Source organism: Rhodnius prolixus, unplaced genomic scaffold, assembly GCF_049639745.1.
Source record: "Rhodnius prolixus isolate KJV_2025 unplaced genomic scaffold, Rpr scaffold_14, whole genome shotgun sequence".
NCBI lineage: Eukaryota > Metazoa > Arthropoda > Insecta > Hemiptera > Reduviidae > Rhodnius > Rhodnius prolixus.
The window spans coordinates 6626942-6646769 of NW_027411594.1; the positions used below are offsets into that span (position 1 = coordinate 6626942).

At 35.8% G+C, this 19828-nt stretch overlaps 1 protein-coding gene across 3 annotated transcripts in view; it reads left to right on the forward strand.

The window, feature by feature from the left end:
- Positions 1-19828, forward strand: part of LOC141451775 (uncharacterized) — a 157022-nt gene that overhangs the window by 101928 nt on the left and 35266 nt on the right. The window contains exon 1 of one of the 3 annotated variants that reach the window (XM_074123432.1): positions 10900-11275. The exons of the other annotated variants lie outside the window; for them this stretch is intronic. The gene's annotated coding sequence lies outside the window, so the exon portion shown is untranslated. Of the gene's footprint in view, positions 1-10899; positions 11276-19828 lie in introns of those variants that run through there. 3 annotated transcript variants of the gene reach the window in all.

Genomic DNA, 19828 nt, shown 5'->3' on the forward strand with positions numbered 1-19828 from the left:
AGACAATTTTAAACACGTGACATCCAAAAAGTAATAATGTCAGCTGTTTTGGTTTCATTCTCACTTTTTTGTGACGTCGCTCTAATAACATGACATTTTAAATAGTCGATTATAATAATTGTGGTGCCTGAAAAATCGATAGAATGAAAGTAAAAGTTTATTTAATTAACATCTTGGAAATAAATAAATAAATAAGGAGATAGATATGTTGTTTTAGGGAACTTAAATCTTTTTGTTGTTTTGGATAAACTACTTTCACTAGTGGATAGAGGAGAGTAGTTTACTTATCTTTTTTGATTTTTAAGTAGTTGTTAAGGAAAAATATTTGGTTTAGCAGTATTCGTGTAGTGATAAAGTTTGTACTGAATATCTGACAGACAGACAAACATTTAAAAAAACGGCCGCTTTGCATGAGTTTTGGGAGGGTGGCGATAGGAAAGAAGGCGGGGGTCTCAAGTCTGCTACACTATAACTTACGAATTGTCGTCAGACTATCGTCGTCACAACGGCCATTAAAACAAATAATCTAGTATAATGACCTCCCTGCGAAATTCTTTTACTTCGAATAGTTTAGTTATTGATGCTGGAAATGATCTCCCACAAGAGAGGGGAGGTCAAACGTTCTGATTTGCCCGATTTACTGGAGGGCATTATCAGAATCCGGTTTCTGGTAATAATAATTATAAAAATGCAATTATTATATTATAATAATTGATCTATTGCTAAGATTTGGGGTGCCTACTCCTTTCCTAGATCCGCCTGTGTAGACCAGTCCGTAGTAAGGCAATTTTCCAACTTTTCCTTTATCGAAATAAAAAAAAAACTTCTAGGAAATTCTTGAATAAACTATTCTTGTGATAGTTATAACTATAGATAAACGAACTTTTTCCTTTTAATAAATAACCTTCCCCGTTAAAAATAAAACCCTGTTATAGACTCCTTAACAAAAACTTACAGTTTAAAAAGTTAAGTATAAGGGTTGATTAAACGCCAAAAGGTACACAAATCAGCAAGTACCCAACATTTCATTCAAGCTTAGTTGATATAATTTAAGTAATTTTGCTGCATTAACTTTTCCTTCACATTTTTTAGAATTTATTAGATGTCACAGACCCTTATGCTGGCCAGTTCGTTCATAATATTATTTGGTTATACTTATGATAAAATGTATATTATATCTTCGTTTTTAAATAGGTACTTTATTTTAACTCTATTCCAAATAATTATTATTCTTCTGATTTATCTTTAATATGCCCTTTATGCTGAAGTTGTCACATCTTATACATGCATGTTAAAGTAGAAAAAGACAAAGTTAGACAGTGCTACTTGAACAAATTTTTTGTAGATGAAAATGGCCAGCATAAGGTTCTGTGACATCTAATAAATTCTAAAAAATGTGAAGGAAAAGTTAATGCAGCAAAATTACTTAAATTATATCAACTAAGCTTGAATGAAATGTTGGGTACTTGCTGATTTGTGTACCTTTTGGCGTTTAATCAACCCTTATACTTAACTTTTTAAACTGTAAGTTTTTGTTAAGGAGATTTTTGTACCTTTTGGATAGATTTTCATTTTTGTCTATTTTGCTAAGTTACATATCTGCTTTACTGTTTTTTTTAAATTTGGAATAAGCAATTCTAACATTATAACCTGATAAGGTGTTAAGTAGGAACCGTAACTACCACTGGAGAGATCTTTTTAAAGAATGATTATAGTTGCGGTCCCCAAACCATCCTCAATAACAATTTTTTTGAGAAAGCCTTTTTATATAAAATAGGAAGGTATTTGTACGTAAAAAGCAAATTTAAACTGCGATTTCAGACCTTCCTTTTAAGAGGAGTAAGAAAAATAAACGGGCGATTACAGTACTTCTCCCTAAAAGGCAAAGAGGCAAAGATTTTGAATCGAACGACAATTCATTAATGTAAATAGGTTCACCCATTGATAATTTTAACGATTTCAGTACTTCCTCTTAGTAGGTGTAAGAGCATGATGGCACTTCACAGCCATGTAGAGGAGCTTTAATCACTTCTTCGTGCTAAATTTTATCAAAATCGGACAAAGCGTTATAGAAATATTGGTAATAATAGTTTTAGAAACGGCCTTACTTGGGTGGGGCAAACTCCCCTCCATATGAGGCGTAGCGACGAGACTTTTAAAGTGCAAATCTGTACAAAATTTCGATTCGAATGACACTTCATTCATGAAAATCAGTTCACTTGTCGATAATTTGAAACGATTGCTATACTTCCCCTTAACTAGTGTAAGAGCAGATCGCCGCTTTAATGTTACGTAGGGGAGCCCTAACTCTATCATCCTACCAAATTTTATCAAAATCGGGCTAAGATTTACAGAGTAATTAGTAATAATAATTTTGAAGGGGGCCTTACATAAAGGGGGCTAACTCCTCTCTAATTCGGTGTACAGCGTCGAGACCCCCAAAAGGCACATCTACATAAAATTCCGAATCGAATGTCACCTCATTCATGAAAATCGGTTCTCGCGTTTAGGCGCTACGTAGTTTACAAAAAAGGTAACAACAACAACAACAACAACAACAACAAGAAGAAGAAGAAGAAGAAGAAGAACAACAATTTCTGAAAATGCCGTTTTTGCTCATTTTCGGCAACTTTTTTCTCAAAATCTATTAGGTCTGGGGGGTTGCAAAAAAATTACAGTTATAAAGGAGGGTTTGCCCTACATTTTAAAGAAAATTTGGGAATTTTATCTTTTATAGAAAAAGAGAAAAAAATTGTCAAAGTTGGGTGTTTTTTAACGTTACGCTTTTTCGTGCACTTTTTGACGATCAATCCTTATACAACTGTCCTACCGGACAGTTTTAATAAATTATGGGCTCGGTAACAGTTTAGTGCTGATGTCATGATGACGTTATAAGTTAGGGTTAACTGCATACATATATTTTAGTTCAGAGATAATGACGTAGACTGGATGACTTGGGATAAATAATTTATTTTACGGTTGGTTTAAGATTTAAAAAACATAGTTGATAGTCTTAGTCTTATATATTGAAAAAACTATATATTAGCAAAGTTGCAATTCTGGTTGAGCAATATTTATTTTATTTTATTTTTCCCCACGAAAAAATGGATTTTCCCGAATTTTTCTTGGGAGTCTATCTGGGTGATCAAAAAAAGAAACTCGTAGATACTTCCAAAATTGATATTTCGTTTGAATGCCATCACCTGGGGTACCCCACCTTTAATAAAGTTATAGTTTCATTCATCATTCATCCGGAAAAAGCTCCATTACTGCATATTGATTATCTGGAAGACGATTCCAACGATTATCTTTTAACTGAATACATCGATTGCATTCACGCTTATTAAGCTGCAACTTTATTTTTAGACTTGCAACGTATAGTATGTCCGGTCATGATTGCAACAGGTGGTCATCAGATCTGGGGGGTTTATAGCTTTTTTTTTGGAAATTAGCATCTTCTTTCTAACTTCATTTATAAAAAGTAACACTTCGGTTCATGTTTGTTAGGTGGAGAACTCTAGTAGCCGTTCTTGAAAACACATTTAAACTACGTAAGTTCCTACAAACTTTCATCTCCTGATACTTATCCTAATATTTTATTAAAATTCAAATATAGCAGCGCTTTTTAGTATTCTAATTATATCAAGATAAAGCTATCATTAATAAGTTTAAGTCTACTTTATTGTAATATAAAAAAAAATTTATGGCAGAATTAGATTATTTATCAAATACTTACGGAAGAAAAATTAGTAAAAAAATTCTAAATTACATTTTTCTTAGAATCAATATGTTCTGAAAAATCATTTAAATAAATTGTATCTACGCAAACGTAGTAAAGGGTGCAAAATCTCTTTGATCGTAACTCGCTTATTTATTAGATATAACCGCTGACCGGTTTCAAACTTAAATTCACCATCAGAGGAAGAGTAATCAGTTTGATGTAGAGATTTCAATTTCACTTGATGTTTCTGCTCGAAACCTGTGATGAAGGTGAAATCCAAAACCGATACAAGGATAGGCCAGGCTCCGCTCAAGGTTCGCAAGCGAGAGTCGTGTGAGGTAAAATTCAATAGTCTTGTTTAGGGTGGGAGGAACATCATCAGGTTCAAATTCTGAGTCAGGGAGATTAAAGGAGTATCAAAGAGTTGGAGAAGGAAGGCATTCAAGGATCTTCCAGGCTAAAGGTTTATTAAGTTTCCGTTTCCTCTGAATAGGATGCAATTAAGAATGGATGGACGTCCGGTTTTACTAGAAGAGGAAGTAGAACTGTCCAGGTAGAGTTTCGTTCTCCTACTTAGTAATCAGCTCTCCAACAGCAGTTAAGTACAAGTGAACATTCAGAAGTGAAACCATGAAAAATAGTAATGTGGTAATAAAAATGAGAATCTTTTCCAATAAAAATATGAACTGACAGCGGAATTGCAGGCAGACGCCATTTTCCCGAGAATGTTGCCATGATAAACGGACTCTCCAGTCTATGGCAACATAAAACTTCATAATAATATTTCTTCTGTCAAGTATTAGTAAGAAAAGAAACTAGTGGAGAACGGTTAGGAACACTATGGTCTTTAAATCCACTTGTGAGCACAATGACATCGGGCGCCTACTATTGTACATTGGAAGAAGTAGCTTCCTATGGAGAGTGGCTCTTGTGAGGAGAGGGATTGTTGCAGACAGTTCAGGGACAGGGAGAGCTGCTCTGGTGTATTCTCTCTCTCTCAACCAAGTGGTGAAGGAAGGGTCTCCCGGGGGAGTTCGGTCCAAATTGTCCTCCTACTCAGTAATCACCGACTCGTCACTCCTAAGTTCTCTCAGTTCATCTTCACTCTTCTACTTCCGCTTGCCAACTTCTCCACTTCCCCTAACGTCACTGCTGACCTATTTTTAAGCTGCTGTTACTAACCCTTCGACTTAAGTACGTTCTACTTTAACTAACAAATTTTTATCTGCCTGCTTTTTTTTTACAGCTAACTTATTTGCCCTGATCCAGGGCTCCCATTTCGAAAGCAATTCCCTTCATTACTCTATATTTCGTCCCTCTCGATTTTTTTTCGGCAACTTATTTCTTTAAAATGTCTTTTTTTTAGGGCAATGGACCTGGTGATGTTGTTGACTTCATCCGTCGAAGGAGGCATTTCCTGCCCAGATACGGATTCACTTCCGTCAATAGAGATAGATAAATCAGTTTAATGCAGAGATTTCTAATACACGTCTGTTTCCGCTGAACGCAACTGACTGAAGACGAAATCTCTACATCAGATTGGTTAATCTACCTCTGATGATGTGAAAGCAGATCCGAAACCGATCAGTGATACTTTTAAACATGTGTGCTTTAGATGGATAAAATCGCAAGGAATAATCCAGCACTGCGCACCTAATAATATTTTCAACAGTATCTGGGTGATGTTTAGGTACATTTGATTGTATCCTAAAGGAGCATTGAATTAATGAATTCCTCTAGAATCCGGGGTTCCCAAATGGGTCACAACCCAACGATTGCTACATCAGCTATCTTATAGGGGGTTATGAATCACTTCCGGCCGTTACACGAAGAGCTCCTACAGACTTCCTTTACATTTTTCTGGATTAATGGAATCTGTGACAATAAATTTTGTCTTAAGCTGATGTTACTACAATAGTTTTGCTGAGCTTCAGAGAGTAAAACTCTTGATAGAAGGCAATCGATATAATCGATTATATTAGTTGGGAAAAGTTAAATAAAAATGGCAAGTTTCAAGAAAATTTGTGTAAAAAAAACAAAAAAAAAAACGAGAATTTAGTTTTAAATACAGTTAGTGTTGTATCTGAAGGAGTTGATACGATAATAGTCTTCTAAGCACGTTAGCTTTACCACGAGCAGACATCTGCTCTGAAGAAAGTTCCCCTCTTTTTTGTTGCAGTTCCCAGTCTGTATTCCTTCATCATACTTTACGACCCTTTTTGCATTCCTTTAGACCGCGCACAGACAGACATTATGGTACAAAAACAGGGCCTCAGCATCCCTCACATTCCAAACATCACTCGATCAAACATTGAGCCTCCCTTTATAGATTGACGTTTTGACCGAAGGTTTTTGTTTAAGGTTTCACAGTTTTATCGAAAATAATTTTTACTTTTATTTCCTTTCGAAAAATTAGAATTCTTACTAAAAAATATTTAGAATTAAACTAGCCAGGATTCGGTCAAAATTTAGAACAATAACTCCGTCTTTACAGCCAACGTTTCGACAAATATATTGGCTTCCTCAGAGTTGGTTGTGAGTTTTTTGAAAACTCGGCTTAGGAATCCAGTGTACGTTAACCACTTAGCGAATCCCTTTCCCTTTGTAAATTTATAAATTATAATATTATAAGCTGGATGAAATGAAGCCATCTATTGAGAAGGATGGACACTTCAAAGTCACCAAATGGATTCACTAGGATAAGGTAACGGATTTCTAATTAGACACCTGCCTTAAAGTTCGGTCGAAGTTCACAAAGAAAAAGGAGACAGCCTCATATGCTTTCAGATTGCTAATTGCTCTAGAACATTCTAAGGAGCTTGCCATGAGGTCTAAAGAGCATACCACGAGGGCAAAACGTCCCCGTTCAGTCCAGTCACGATGTTCTAAGCCAGGCTCGCGAGCCGCATGCAGCTCTTTTATCCAAATTGTGTGGCTCTTCAGCCTGTCCAAAATAAATTGTATATTTCAATTTTATTGAAACAAATGAAAATTTCATTTATTAAAGTAAAGATATTTTGGCCCGGAGCCCTGTTTTGGGGTTCCGAAGTGTATTAAGACTGCGACCATTAACTTATGGGTGCAGAGTAGGTCTCAGGAGTGGTGGTCTGCCACCACTGGACAGAGACAGGCGAAGGAGTTTATTAAAGGCTATTCGCCGAGGCTGACTGCAGAATTAATCCGCCAAGGCCGTGGGGCTATCAGGATGATTGTAGGTCTATTAACTGGCCACTGCAGACTCAGAAAACACATGCATCGCATGGGCCTGGCAGATGATAGCCTTTGTAGGTTCTGTCAGGAAGAGGAGGAAACAGCACTGCACGTGTTGTGCCAGTGTGAGGGGCTTGTTTGGCTAAGGATGTTACTTCTCGGGGAGGAAAAACCAAGGCCTGTGAGCTTTACCAAAGAGTCGCTCTCCAGCATTAAGAGTCTAATTAAAAGGTCAGGTCTGGAGGGTGAGCTTTAAAGTTAGGGGAGCCACAATAGACCCAAAGGGGTCGCAGTGGCGTAGGCCCTGAGGCCACCCAAATTTAATCTAATCTAATCTAAAGATATTTTTTTCAAAAAGAATTTTAAATGTGATAGGTTTGAAACTGAATAGAATTATATTAAAATACAGTACGTAATATATAGGACTGCCGCCATTTTCATTCAAATACAGGTTTAGTTATTATTTATTCGTTTATTTACTTTGCAACATGTGAAAATAAATATAGAAAATTATCAAAGTTGGGTGTTTTCCAACGTTACGCTTTTTCGTGCAGTTTTTGACGATCAACCCTTATACAACTGTCCTACCTGACAGTTTTAAAACATTTAAACGTTATTGAATATCATAAAATAATAATTTGTGAATACCAATGATCTACAGAGGTTTTTTACACTACCATCCTTGCGGCTCTTGGTAAGATTTATTAAAATTATTTAAGGAGTAATGGCTCTCTACTTGAAATAGGTTGCCGACCCCTGTTCTAAGCGACAAACAGTGATTGTGGCTAGTTTTCCGGTTTATTTATACCAATTTATACAGCTGTTCAAATCAGTTTAATTAAAAGTTTCGCGTGCTAACAACAATAGCTTTGATTTGATGTTTGTTTTATCCAAGTCAAATCAAATTGTTATCTGGTTACAATATTACAATAAATACTGTGCAAAAAATCTTACGAAACAGATTCTCAAATGAAACCTAATTAATTTACTCAGAAGAGGAATACTTAAATGGTAGCCTCATTTTTTTTTTTTGATTAATTATATGGGAACACTTAGCTAATCAAAAAATAAGTACGAAGTAATTGGGGAAAGAATTATTAAAAAATTATCCTGTTGTAGGCGAATTGACCTTCAATTACAGTTTACGTAATATCTACTTTAGTAATTTTGTAAAATGTAATTGTCTATAAATTCATTATACATGTAATATAATCTATTAATAGTTTTAAGTGATGCTATTTTTCTCTCTCTAATGAGATGTATCTTTTTAATTATTACGAATTATTAAAAGAATTCAAATTAAAAGACAATTTCCGCCCCCCCCCACACTTAAAATGGTAGAAATTCCGCAATTGTGTAAAAACTTATAATTTCTGATTTCACTGGAAATTATATCTATCAGGGGTCTTTGAGTTCAAAAAAAATTATGTTGGTTTTAATACGATGTATTTATGGATATAATATCCGGGAAGTGCGTCATTTCTTCTTTGGAGATCGTATTAGAATCGTGTCAAATTTTTAATTTCGTGAAATTTCACCAAAAAAAAAAAACAAAACACGAAATTGGCCGACCCGGAAGTATACAAAAAGGAAGTACAAAATATCGGAATTATTTTTTGCAAATGAAATCTCTACTTCAGTGAGTAGAGAAGTGTTCAGTAAGTAAATTTGATATTCAAATATCTGCTCCAAGGAGAATGAGCGACAAACAGACAGACAAAAAAATCCCATTGTTCAAACTAAAACCGGAAATAAATTTATATACTTACAAAGGGTCGCATTCTTAATTCATCCCGTGAACTGTAATGACGTAAACAAAACCTAAACTCCCTTTCTATATTGGATACGCTAGTATTAGTTTACATTGAAGCCTTTCTCTTGCCAGCTAGCTAATTACAGGTGGTAACTTGCCGAAGTTTCTTCTGTAATGGTTAAGTGTAATGTCTTGTAAACAAATTTTATATGTACATTTGGCTTTTGTCGCTGGTATTGGGAGCCCGGAGTTAGTAGTTGTTTCTCTCTTGCGCACTCTCTATTTACTACGTACGTAATGCAGTTACGTTGCCAATTAGTAGGTACTTGTAAATGTGTACACAAAGTAGACAGTATTACATTGTTTTATTTTTAACTTCTTTTTACGTCATTAAAGATGATCCAATTGCATCATTGGATTACATTACTACAAAAACTTTATTATAAGTGAAAGATTTTGAATTTCCTTATTCTTTGTTTCCCCCCCCCCCTAATTAATTAAAAAAAAATGAATTTTCCACCAGAAGTGTTTGGCTAAAAAGGAAAATTGAAAAATGCCAAGAATTGCCGGAAGTATTTTCTAAAGTAATTCGATTTTCCATGAATCCTCAAAACTATTATAATCTACTCGTCATAAGTAGCAAATCAATAAGTCGCTTTACTCCTAATATCTTTTGTTTTACAATACAGTCGAAGCTCTCAATAACGGACACTGGCGGGGGAAAGCAAAGTGGCCGCTGTTTGGAGGTGGCCGTTAGAAGGAGGTAGGCAAGTTTCATAATGAGAAAATATGGGGTTTTTTCCAAACATCTATTTAAAAATTGTTTATTATTAATAGATTTAAAAACGTACATAATTGCATAATTATTGCAGCTATATGATATGCATCAAGTTTTTCTTAATTATCCAAAAAAAAATTATCAAAAAACTACATATTGTTGACTTAATTAATAATTTTTATAATAATCATCACACTTATTCATAACAATAATAATTTATGGTAAAATTATCATCATACTATCATCTATTATTAGAAAAATAGAACAAACCTTTCGGACCAAGTTGACGATGGCTCGATTTGGTTTTTGCAAAATCTTCCCAACACATTTATTTTCTCTTCTAGAGTTAACCATTTTCGTTTGAGAGACATAGCGGGAAAAAATAATATTGTTCGTCCCCAAAGTTATATTGAAAAATGATTAAAAGCTGTACAAGTTGTATGGAGCTTATATAGGAAACTTTTAACGAACTTTTAATAATAAGGTGGTCGTTGGTGGGAGGTGAAACATTTAATCCGTTCCCCAAAATCAATGTCCGCGGTCGCTATGTAGAGTGAAGAGTTAGACGGAGGTTCTTTTATATTGGAAGTGTATAGGGGTAAAACGGGGAAATCCAAAAACTGTCCCGTAAATGGAGGTGGTCGCTAGTGAGAGTGTCCATTATGGGAGAACGTTTTTTTTTTGTTGGTGGCCGGATACGTATTTGCGTCATTTCCGGATTTGTGTATTGTGTCTGTTATCCCTAATTAGCCGGTGCTGAACATCTGAAAACCGGAAGTGATTACTGGTTTATGTCAAAAAAAATCGCCAATCGGGAATCCATTTTTGGTTTTGAGGTTGATTTAATTCTATTTTTTGTTTTTTTTCCCTCACGAGAATCGTTCTCACAAGTCATCTCTCAAGTCAATTAACTTCTCACTAAGAGCGTGTTTTTGTTGGTTCTCGTCAGTCAAGAATTGGTTAGATATCAGCCAGCAACCCGGTAAAAGAAGTAATCTCTTTAGAGCTCATTAATTTTGAGCTCAAGCAGAGCAGAAATAATATCTTTTTTCTCTGTCCAAAAAAAATTGCTTAATTCATTGAAGCAATGCTAGTCCAAAAGGTGGTACTAGCAAGATTTGGAGTGTTCCTTTTTTTGTGGTTATTTTTAAAAGATCGTAGTGGCCGTGGCCAGTTTCGTTCCATTTCGGACCTATAATTGTGTTCAATAGTTTCTTTCTTTTTCTCTGAACAGTACCCCCTCCCCCACTCTGCGTTTCCTCCCCACACTGTATCAGACAGAAACAGAAAACAAGCCGGAACGTGAACTGTGGAGGGTGCGACTGAGATAGAGCTAGCCCCACAGCTGTGTATACCTCTTGGCTAGTGGTGGGGATTAAGAAGAAGCAGATGTATGTATATGTGTGTTGGTGACCTTAGTTCTCTTTTATCTGTGTATGTGTTTATTGTTCACTGCAGCACTCTGGCGGAGTTGTAAAGCAGCTAAAAAGAAAAAAAAGTGGGAATATTTCCTGTGTGTGTGTGTCTGTGTGTGTATGTAAACAGTCCAATCCAAAACAGTTCCAGTTGAGTGTTGCCCATCCGTGCGGCTATTTCACCCACTTCTCCGTACAACTAACGAGACCATATTCCTGTCTGTTTAGTGCTTTTAGGTTCCGGTGGCGTATATATATTATTAAGAGAGATTGAAAACTAGATTTCTGCATTAGTGAATCGTGTGTTCAATAGTGCGGTCAGTTGATTCTAATTACCTTTGTGAGTCTCCTGAATCCTGAATCAAAAATGGACATTTCGATTATTACTGAAGAAAAAGGTAAATTTTGTTCACACAAGATTACAGTGAGGCTCTTTGGGGGGATATATATGAATTATTAAAAAAAATATTAAATATTTCAATTTTAATAAAATAATTGTAGGTATGTCGGTAAATCTGTAACTTTAAAAACATTTTCCTGAGATAATTCCAAATCACGTATTTCCGGGGGGATGTACGTGATTTGACGTACCTCTAAAATGCCATTTTTGTTGAGTGTACGGTGCTGTCACGTATATACTATTAACGATGTTAAATGTATTGCTGAAATTTGGATTTTTTAAGTTAAGTTCGATGAAGGGTACTTCCTGGAGGGACAAGTTCAGACAGGCTTCGCTCCCCCTAAACTTCACTTTAATTGCCAAGCCCTGGCCCACCTGCGTCGGAATTATATGTGTAACCAACTAAAGTTTACGCTATTACCAATCTATGAGTATTAGCGAGAATTATAAATGGTTTTGAGTTTCCATAGTAATAACTTTTTTTAAGGTTCTTTTCGTGAACGAAAGAGAGAGTGCTTTGCAAGTTGGTGCTGTAAGCACAGTATAACTGGAAAACAGAAAATAGTTGGGACTTAAAAATTTGGTATTTCGAATCGATGCAATCATGGGACTCACTTGAAATCTGGTTTTGAGCACAATCAACCAACCAACCGAAACACAGTTTCGATTTCTTTCGAAGACAGCTGCAATTTTTTTTCCCCCCACTTTCAGATGATCATTGCACGCATGTGGATTATAAATTTCAGAAGCGCCACGATAGCTGAGCGGTTATAGGCTAGACCCGCAAAGCTAAGATGTATTGTTCGTTAGTGGATTCGATTCCTGGTCTAAACCTTGGATTTTATTTAATGGTTTTAATATTGTAAGGCGCCACCGTAGCCGAGCGGTTATAGGCTAGACCCGCAATGCTAAGATGTATTGTTGGTTAGAGGCTCGATTCCTAGTCTAAACCTTGGATTTTATTTAATGGTTAATATGAGAAATTTACAGTAAAGTGTGTTTGCTAGTCGCCTCCGTCCACGACACCTAATTGGGTAGTTGGACGCAAAGCCTGCCTGAAAAAATAGGCAATTACTTTACTTATAAGACAGTTGTGGCGGGAAATGATTTAAATTTCCCTCTAAAGCAGCGCTGTTTAACCTGGGCTCTCAGTGGGAGAGTCAGAACAATTTCGAACCTTGGTGGAGCCATAAGCCCAATAAAGGAGCCACTTTAAACCCCATCCCTTGACTTTCTATTATTCTAAATATTTTGCTGCAACAATTTCAATATTAATTTCCTATGTGAAGAAACAAAATAGTTTTTAGCGTTTTGCATAATTAGACTATTGATTCTATTCGCTAATTGAGTTATTACGTAATAAGTGTCAGTCTACTGTACAAATTCTGCATTTTTTTTTAGTGATTTCTTCACCCAAAAGGGTGTAAAAAAGAAGTCCCTTGCGATAATTACAGCCAATTAAAGTCGTGTGAGTACCCGCCCTAGATCAAATTTTGATTGAATAAAACTTAAGTTTCCATTTGGTTTTTGTTATTTTTCATCCGTCTTAGCACACATGTTCGTTGTATTCATGGCCGCCAGTTTAGGACTTACAACCATCATCAGATGCTTTTTTTAAATCTAACTCTGATGGTGAATGAAAGTTCGAAACCGTTTAGAGATTCAATAAACATTCGTACGGAAAGTTATTATCCAGAACTGTGGAGCTAACCTAATTTTTCATCTCTTTTAAGCATCATCATCATTGCTTTAAAGTATCATTTAACTGATTGGCCTCATTATCTGTGTAATATAAATATTTGTAGAAATTTAATAAATTCCAAATTTGACGATCTATACTGCGGAAGTACCATATTACGTAAAGGTTTTTGTATAATTTATAATAACCTTACAATATATATTTTTTTTGGTTTTTAGTGATGGACACTGTTCTTTTTATATAATATAAACTTGAGAATATATATATACGATTGAACTAAGTTTCCCACATAATATAATACATAAAGTATAATTAAATAGGTTTGAATGTAATTCCCGCCGCAGAGATAATTACCCAGAGAGCGCTTCTTGACTACAGTAATTATCCTCCCGCCAGAATGAAATTGTAATATATACAACTCACAGGATAAAACATGCTGGAGAGTGTACACTATGTAGTGGTAATACGTATAATTACTTATTAATATCATCTCTCATCCTGCCATTTAATATTACATATTATAATGGGAAATGGAATCGCTTGGTGGGTTGGGGGGAACCTTTAAGGTGCAACTCGCCGCAGTTAGCTCAATTCACTTCTACTTTCTCGGCTCTAATGGCCCACGATATTCTCGGCTCTTATTATAGCCCACGATTCTGGTGACTCTCGGCTCTTATGGCCCGCGATTCTGGTGATTCTCGGCTCTTATGGCCCACGATTCTGGTCATTCTCGGCTCTTATGGCCCGCGATTCTGGTCATTCTCGGCTCTTTTGGCCCATGATTCTGATGATTCTCGGCTCTTGTAGCCTAAAATTCTGGAGATTTCAGTTTAATTTCATTTATAAGCAAATGAATCGATTTCCAGGGATTCGTATTGTTACGTATTTTATATTAGATCAGTTTATCAACTCCTTCTTTAGAGAAAAGAATATTAGTAATTGCCAATTAAATGAAAGTTAACTACAAAACTTTCTTTTAATGGGAACTAGTTTTTAAAATTTGGTAAAAATACGTTGTTCTAACAGGTTTTTGTTTTTTGTATTGAAATCAGCTGTAGTCTCGAGTAGGCGTGAGTTTTAGGCTTCCGGATAGAGTATACTCTCGCTACAGACAGTATCCATCACCGAACTATCCGGTTTGATGTTTCCTGGTGATTAGAAATTTCTATCTGCGTGAGTTGTAGTTGTGTTGAATTGTACTTGGGTGCCTAGGCGGGGCTTTACGTCCAACTACCAATTAGGTGTCGTGGACGGAGGTGACTAACAATCATACTTTACTGTAAATTTCTCATATTAACCATTAAATAAAATCCAAGGTTTAGACTAGAAATCGAATCCACTAACCAACAATACATCTTAGCATTGCGGGTCTAGCCTACAACCGCTCAGCTAATGGGAATGGGGCGCCTCAAATTGTGCTTGGGTGTGTTGTAAACTCAAAAACTAAGGAAATAGTAAAAGATTCAAATTTGATATACTTAGCTTAGGTACAGAGGAAATCGCAACAACGGTTTTGGTCAGATTCGGAAATTTTCTCTTCACTGAATCCAGTTTTCCAATTTCTTGGAAATTTTTCCAATCACTTTTGTCTTTTTACTTAGTTTTACAAATTTTATATACGTAATTTAAAACGTTTTTCCGGTAGGAAATCTGATTAAAGGTAGTTCCGGATGGATTCCGTCTGAAGAGCTATTTTCTGGATACATAGATACTCTTGAGTACCTTTATATGTTAAATGTGTTGCTGAAATCGAGTTCTAAGATACATTCCTCAACCGGAATAGGTTTAACAAACCATAATTAAGTATGACTCAAATATTCGGGAGTGTGGCGAGTTAGAGCCTTAATAATGGCAGAAAGAAACGTCGTACGAGTGTTCAGACTGCGTGTGTTCCACCGGAAATGGTACTCCCCTTCAAAGTAAACATGTTCGTAAATCTGCGATAAGAGGAAGTCAGTGTCCGTTCACGCCAGATTGCTGCTTCCCCTTCTTGCCAATTCTCCGCTAAGTACATCATCCTCCAAGAATGTATTAATTTTAATGAAATCATTCTTAATTAACATAATATCATTAAGATTTTTTAATAAAGTACTTTTTTCACCCCCCGCCAGCTCCAAAGTTCTACTTTATTACTCGGTTGGCCAGAGCTTGAAGTTGATGGGCGACGTGTGGCAGACCGAATCACGTCCGTCCACATTTTTCCCCAGAGTGGAGGGCATATCCGGTGTGTAGTTGTAGCTTGTTACTGTTGCAGTTTATTATTGTTGTGTTGTTTAGCCGGTCCTTCCTTCCCTTCACCATTGCACCAAGTTTAATATCCCCTACAATTAAAAACAAAAGGCTACTGAACCTTTTATATTCACTCAATTTATGCGCTTAAAATATTCAAGGCAAGAGTTGAAGGCGGCCGTAGAAATATTTCTGCCGGAAGTTCAGGAAGTTTTAAAAGGTTGAAAATGTTGCTTCTTCGAAAAAAAAATTTCTAAAATGAATTTCCACGATCCTGGAATGAATTGTTAACCAGTTTAGCGTGGAATTTAGTTATTTAAAAACCCCCCACAGTGTGCGGAATTAAAATCAGAACCCATTAAAATACACGTCGAACGCATGAGGCAAAACAACCACAAGTTTACGTCCTAATAGTCACTGCAAGCACTTTTTCTGCAGTCTCTAGTGCTTGAGATTACAGAGCATTCTGTGCATTTGAAAATCTTGCACCGCTTCACGTTTGCATTGCCTAGTTAACTAGGGACGCAAGTGCTTTTACAAGGAAGGAAAAGAGCTTTGAATTCTGTGCAAAATGAAATCATGCTCTGAACCTCTATCTAAGGTAAAAACGGCATTGCTCAGAGGGTTGAGAGCTTCTAATTGTGTGCCTAATTCCCCAATCTCTAATGCGGAGACCAAACATGTACCAACCACTTATCATTTGGCTGGCTCCCTCCACTCCCCTCCATATAAAATACTTGGCAGTTCTATTGGTAAGATAAAGGAGACATCCCACCAAATAATATTCTTATGTATTTTATTATTATGATAACCTGGGATAGAATTTTAAAGTTTTTGTAGGTAATGGCAATTTTATATTTTTCAAAATGAGTATATCACGACGAACGCACCGTAACAGAGATTTGGTTTGACGTGTATACACGCTTAACTCGTTAATAAGAACAAAATTGAACAGATGGACTGCTTTCCGATAAAATTCTCGCCAAGCGGAAATTAACTCTTCGCAAAATTCATACTTCCGTCCAACTATAATCTTTAAACTTTTTTTAAGTGAACAAACAAAAATCGAGTAAATTAGTGCTTACTTTATACTTTAGTAGTGGAAATCGAATGTTGATCGATTTTGTCCCAAACTAAAGGCTGGGTTGGTCCTAAAAAAGTTCCTGATCCAAACTTTGATTTGATCGCTCTAGTTTCTTTTAATGGAAGTAATAAAGTCAAAACATCCATAATATTTTGTTACTACTGAATTCATCATGATGGCAGTGGAGTAAAAAGGAAATTCTAACTAAAGAAAACCCCATAAAATGTCAATAAATTTTTTTAAAAAATGTACCTCTCCCCCTCCCCAAAAAGTAGTTCTAGTTGAGAGAGAGAATAGATCCGTAAATGTTTAGATATTCCGGAAATTTGTGATAAAGGAATCTACATGGTGCAGAAATTATGGCTTCCTCTGATCCTCTCACCCAGTGATGCTGCAGGCGTGTAGTTTTTCCTGTGCTATTGACAAGAACATATTATAAAGTATTCCAGGGGGCTTGTACAGGCGTATTTTTATAAGTTATAGGCGATATTATTGTAAATGGAAAACTTATGTATGGAAAGATAATATAACTTATATATTTCTGCCTGCAGAGGGTTTTTCTTTTTTACTTAAGGTAATATCCGTCCCCTGAAGTAGGGGAAAACTACCTCTTCATTTTCGGTCTAAAGATGTCTTTAGAGAATTTGATCCGGTGTGGAAAACAGATTTTTCCAAATTTTCTCTTGTAAGTTTCACCTTTCATTTTCACTTCCTAGTTTTTACAATCTGGCCAACTGTTATAAGGTATTAACTCGTAAGAAGTGCTTGGGTTTGGAGAGAGAGATGATTATATTAACATATAACAATCTAAAAAACATACGATACCATTTTATTTGGTTATAAAATATGTCAATCTATTCGTAATATTGTGAATTTTATATAATTCAAGCGGATTGGTTCCTTCATTGTTATAGCCAGTCTAATGTTTAGCCTAATTCCAAGATTATTCTAAATTATTATTTATTCTGACCAGTCATAAATAATTCTACAAACGTTTTACTTATACCCCAGAATATTATATTTTATTTTCTGATATAAATAACAAAATAGTAAATTACAGTTTGATTGCCTTGGACTGTACTGTACGTGTGTGTATTGTTTTGTAATAAAATAATACATAAATGGCTAAACTATTGTATTTTTGTTTAATAGAGAACATAATATAAAACTAGGTTACTGTTTATTTGTATTTGTGTAGGTTTTCTAAAACCTGGTAGATTATTTAGGTAGATTCGATAAAAATCGCCATTTAAAAAAAAAAATTAAAAAATTAAGTTTTGAAAATGTTTCAATTTTTGGAATAAATAATTTTTCGTCTACTTAATTTCTAAAAACCAAATAATATGAAAAAATATATAATAAAACAGGTTGCAGAAATATAATTATTAATACGCTTAAAGAGTTCTAGTATTAACATACCCCTAAATAGAAATTGTACTAGTTAATTCTGCACGACCCGCAATGCTGAGTTGTATTGCGGTATTAGAGTACGATTGCTAGTCTAGGCGTTTTTGTTTGTTCATGTTGGTTTTTGTATGTTTATTTTAAAATTATTTAGGTACATGTAAATTTAAATGTATTAAAAAGAACAGTTAAATTTATTGCTATCGTATTGAGTTACACAAAAATTCCATAAACCGGAAGGTCTACGAGGTGTGGCTATTAAATATCGAGACTATTGCTGTAAAACATTTTATTTTAAATTTATACATATTTAGTTATTATCACCTTCAATATACACCCCTCCCCTATCCCTGCAACGCTCCATGCGAATTTACCATTGTTAGAAACAGTGCTGGAAGTCTTTTTCTGTCAGCTCCTGCATGGCGCGTGAACGGACTGAAATCGTGTTCCTTTTAATGTAGATTTCACTTTGGGGAACAGATAAAAGTCACATGAGGTGGCCAGGTCAGGCGAATAAGGCTAGGATGGCCTAAAACTGGGATGTCTTGACAGACAACGCAGTGTGAGCCGACGCTTTGTCTTAATGGAGAACCCCGTGACTTGTTCTTCCACAAATCTCGGGTCGTTTTTTTTCCTTACTCTTTCACGGAGTTGACTAAGCACCTTACGTATAGTAATGTTGATTAATTATAATCGATATTTTCATCCGTTTTGGACGTGGAAGGACGTTACCCGGGCGGTCATCTTCTCCGACGTCTTCTCGGCCATCTTGGAAACGATTCAAACCACTCAAAAACTTGCGCGCACGTGATTAACATTCATCGCCATAAACTTCTTTTAATAAAAGATCAAGTTTCAGTAGCGGTTTTACCCAAGTTTTGATGTGAAATTTCACCGACAATTCGTTGCTCTACTACATGTATAGTATTCATGTTTTCGGCAAAACGAAACCTACACCTCTTTCACAAACGACGGTTCCGGTCAGACAGATTTCTGTACAAGCACGTGAGACACGCTGCAATCGATAGAGAAGGCTTTACGCTGCACAGCTGTCGGTCGTTAGGAGTTTTGGCGCGGGCATAGTTTTTCTGTAGCAGCATCAGTCTCGTTATTTAATAGCCTTCACCTCGTACTACATTTCTCTGTGACGTTTTCTGTAATGATTCCCAGCATTTATTCTCTCTTAAACTTTGTAGATACTTAAATCTTATAACTTTAATTGTAAAATTCTATTAGGAAATTTGATTTAGGGCATTCAACACGCGTGGTAGGGACGGTTTAGTATTAAATAGGTCCTTTTGGGCTATATTATATAGTTTGGATAATTGTAGTAAGAATTAAAGTGTTTTTTTTTTAATTTCAAATTGGGTGGGGGAAAAATGAGTTATAAACCAGCAAAGTGGTTAGCTTACTGGATTTCCACGTGAAGATCCCCGGCTTTGAATCCCAGCTTTATCGGCTGACCCTTAGATTTTGTTTTTCTCTTCCTAGGAGCTTCTCTAGACCTAGTTCCACTGTCTTGTGATGGACAAGGCTTGAGAGAACACTGTCCGTCAGTAAACTCTGGAAAAAGCTTTGCAGTACCAATGACTTCATCAGATCTTGGTTGGCAAGCTTTAAATTACCCCACAAGGATTGTAAGGACGCAAGTCATATGGAGTGTTCCCACTGGAGTTCCTGTATATTTTGTCTCGTGCAGGACAATGGGAAATCCCTGGGAGTGACCTTTTCCATCAGTTCACTAAACCTTTGTTGCTTACGATGTACAAAAAAAATACACTTTCTGATCACATCTTTTTGTCTCCCCTCCCCCCCCCCACACAACAGGAAAACCTAACTTTTTTAACTTCCTGTTTGCAGCGTAATGGACGAACAATAATAAAAGTGAATCTGCAATTTTCTAAAAGATAATTTCCATGTTGTATTTAGTGTCAGAGAGAGAGAACAACAAAACAATTCTCTATTGTTGGTTAAAAGAGTGAGTGCGTGCGCGCGCAATTGTGCGATGGATGCGTTTAAGAGGAGCGCCTAATGACATTAATATTGCATTTATTGTTGCTTTTTTTTTCGATTTGAATGGAGGAAAGTGGTAATGAGTCGAATGTTTAGACACAATAATCGTGTATAGTTATAGA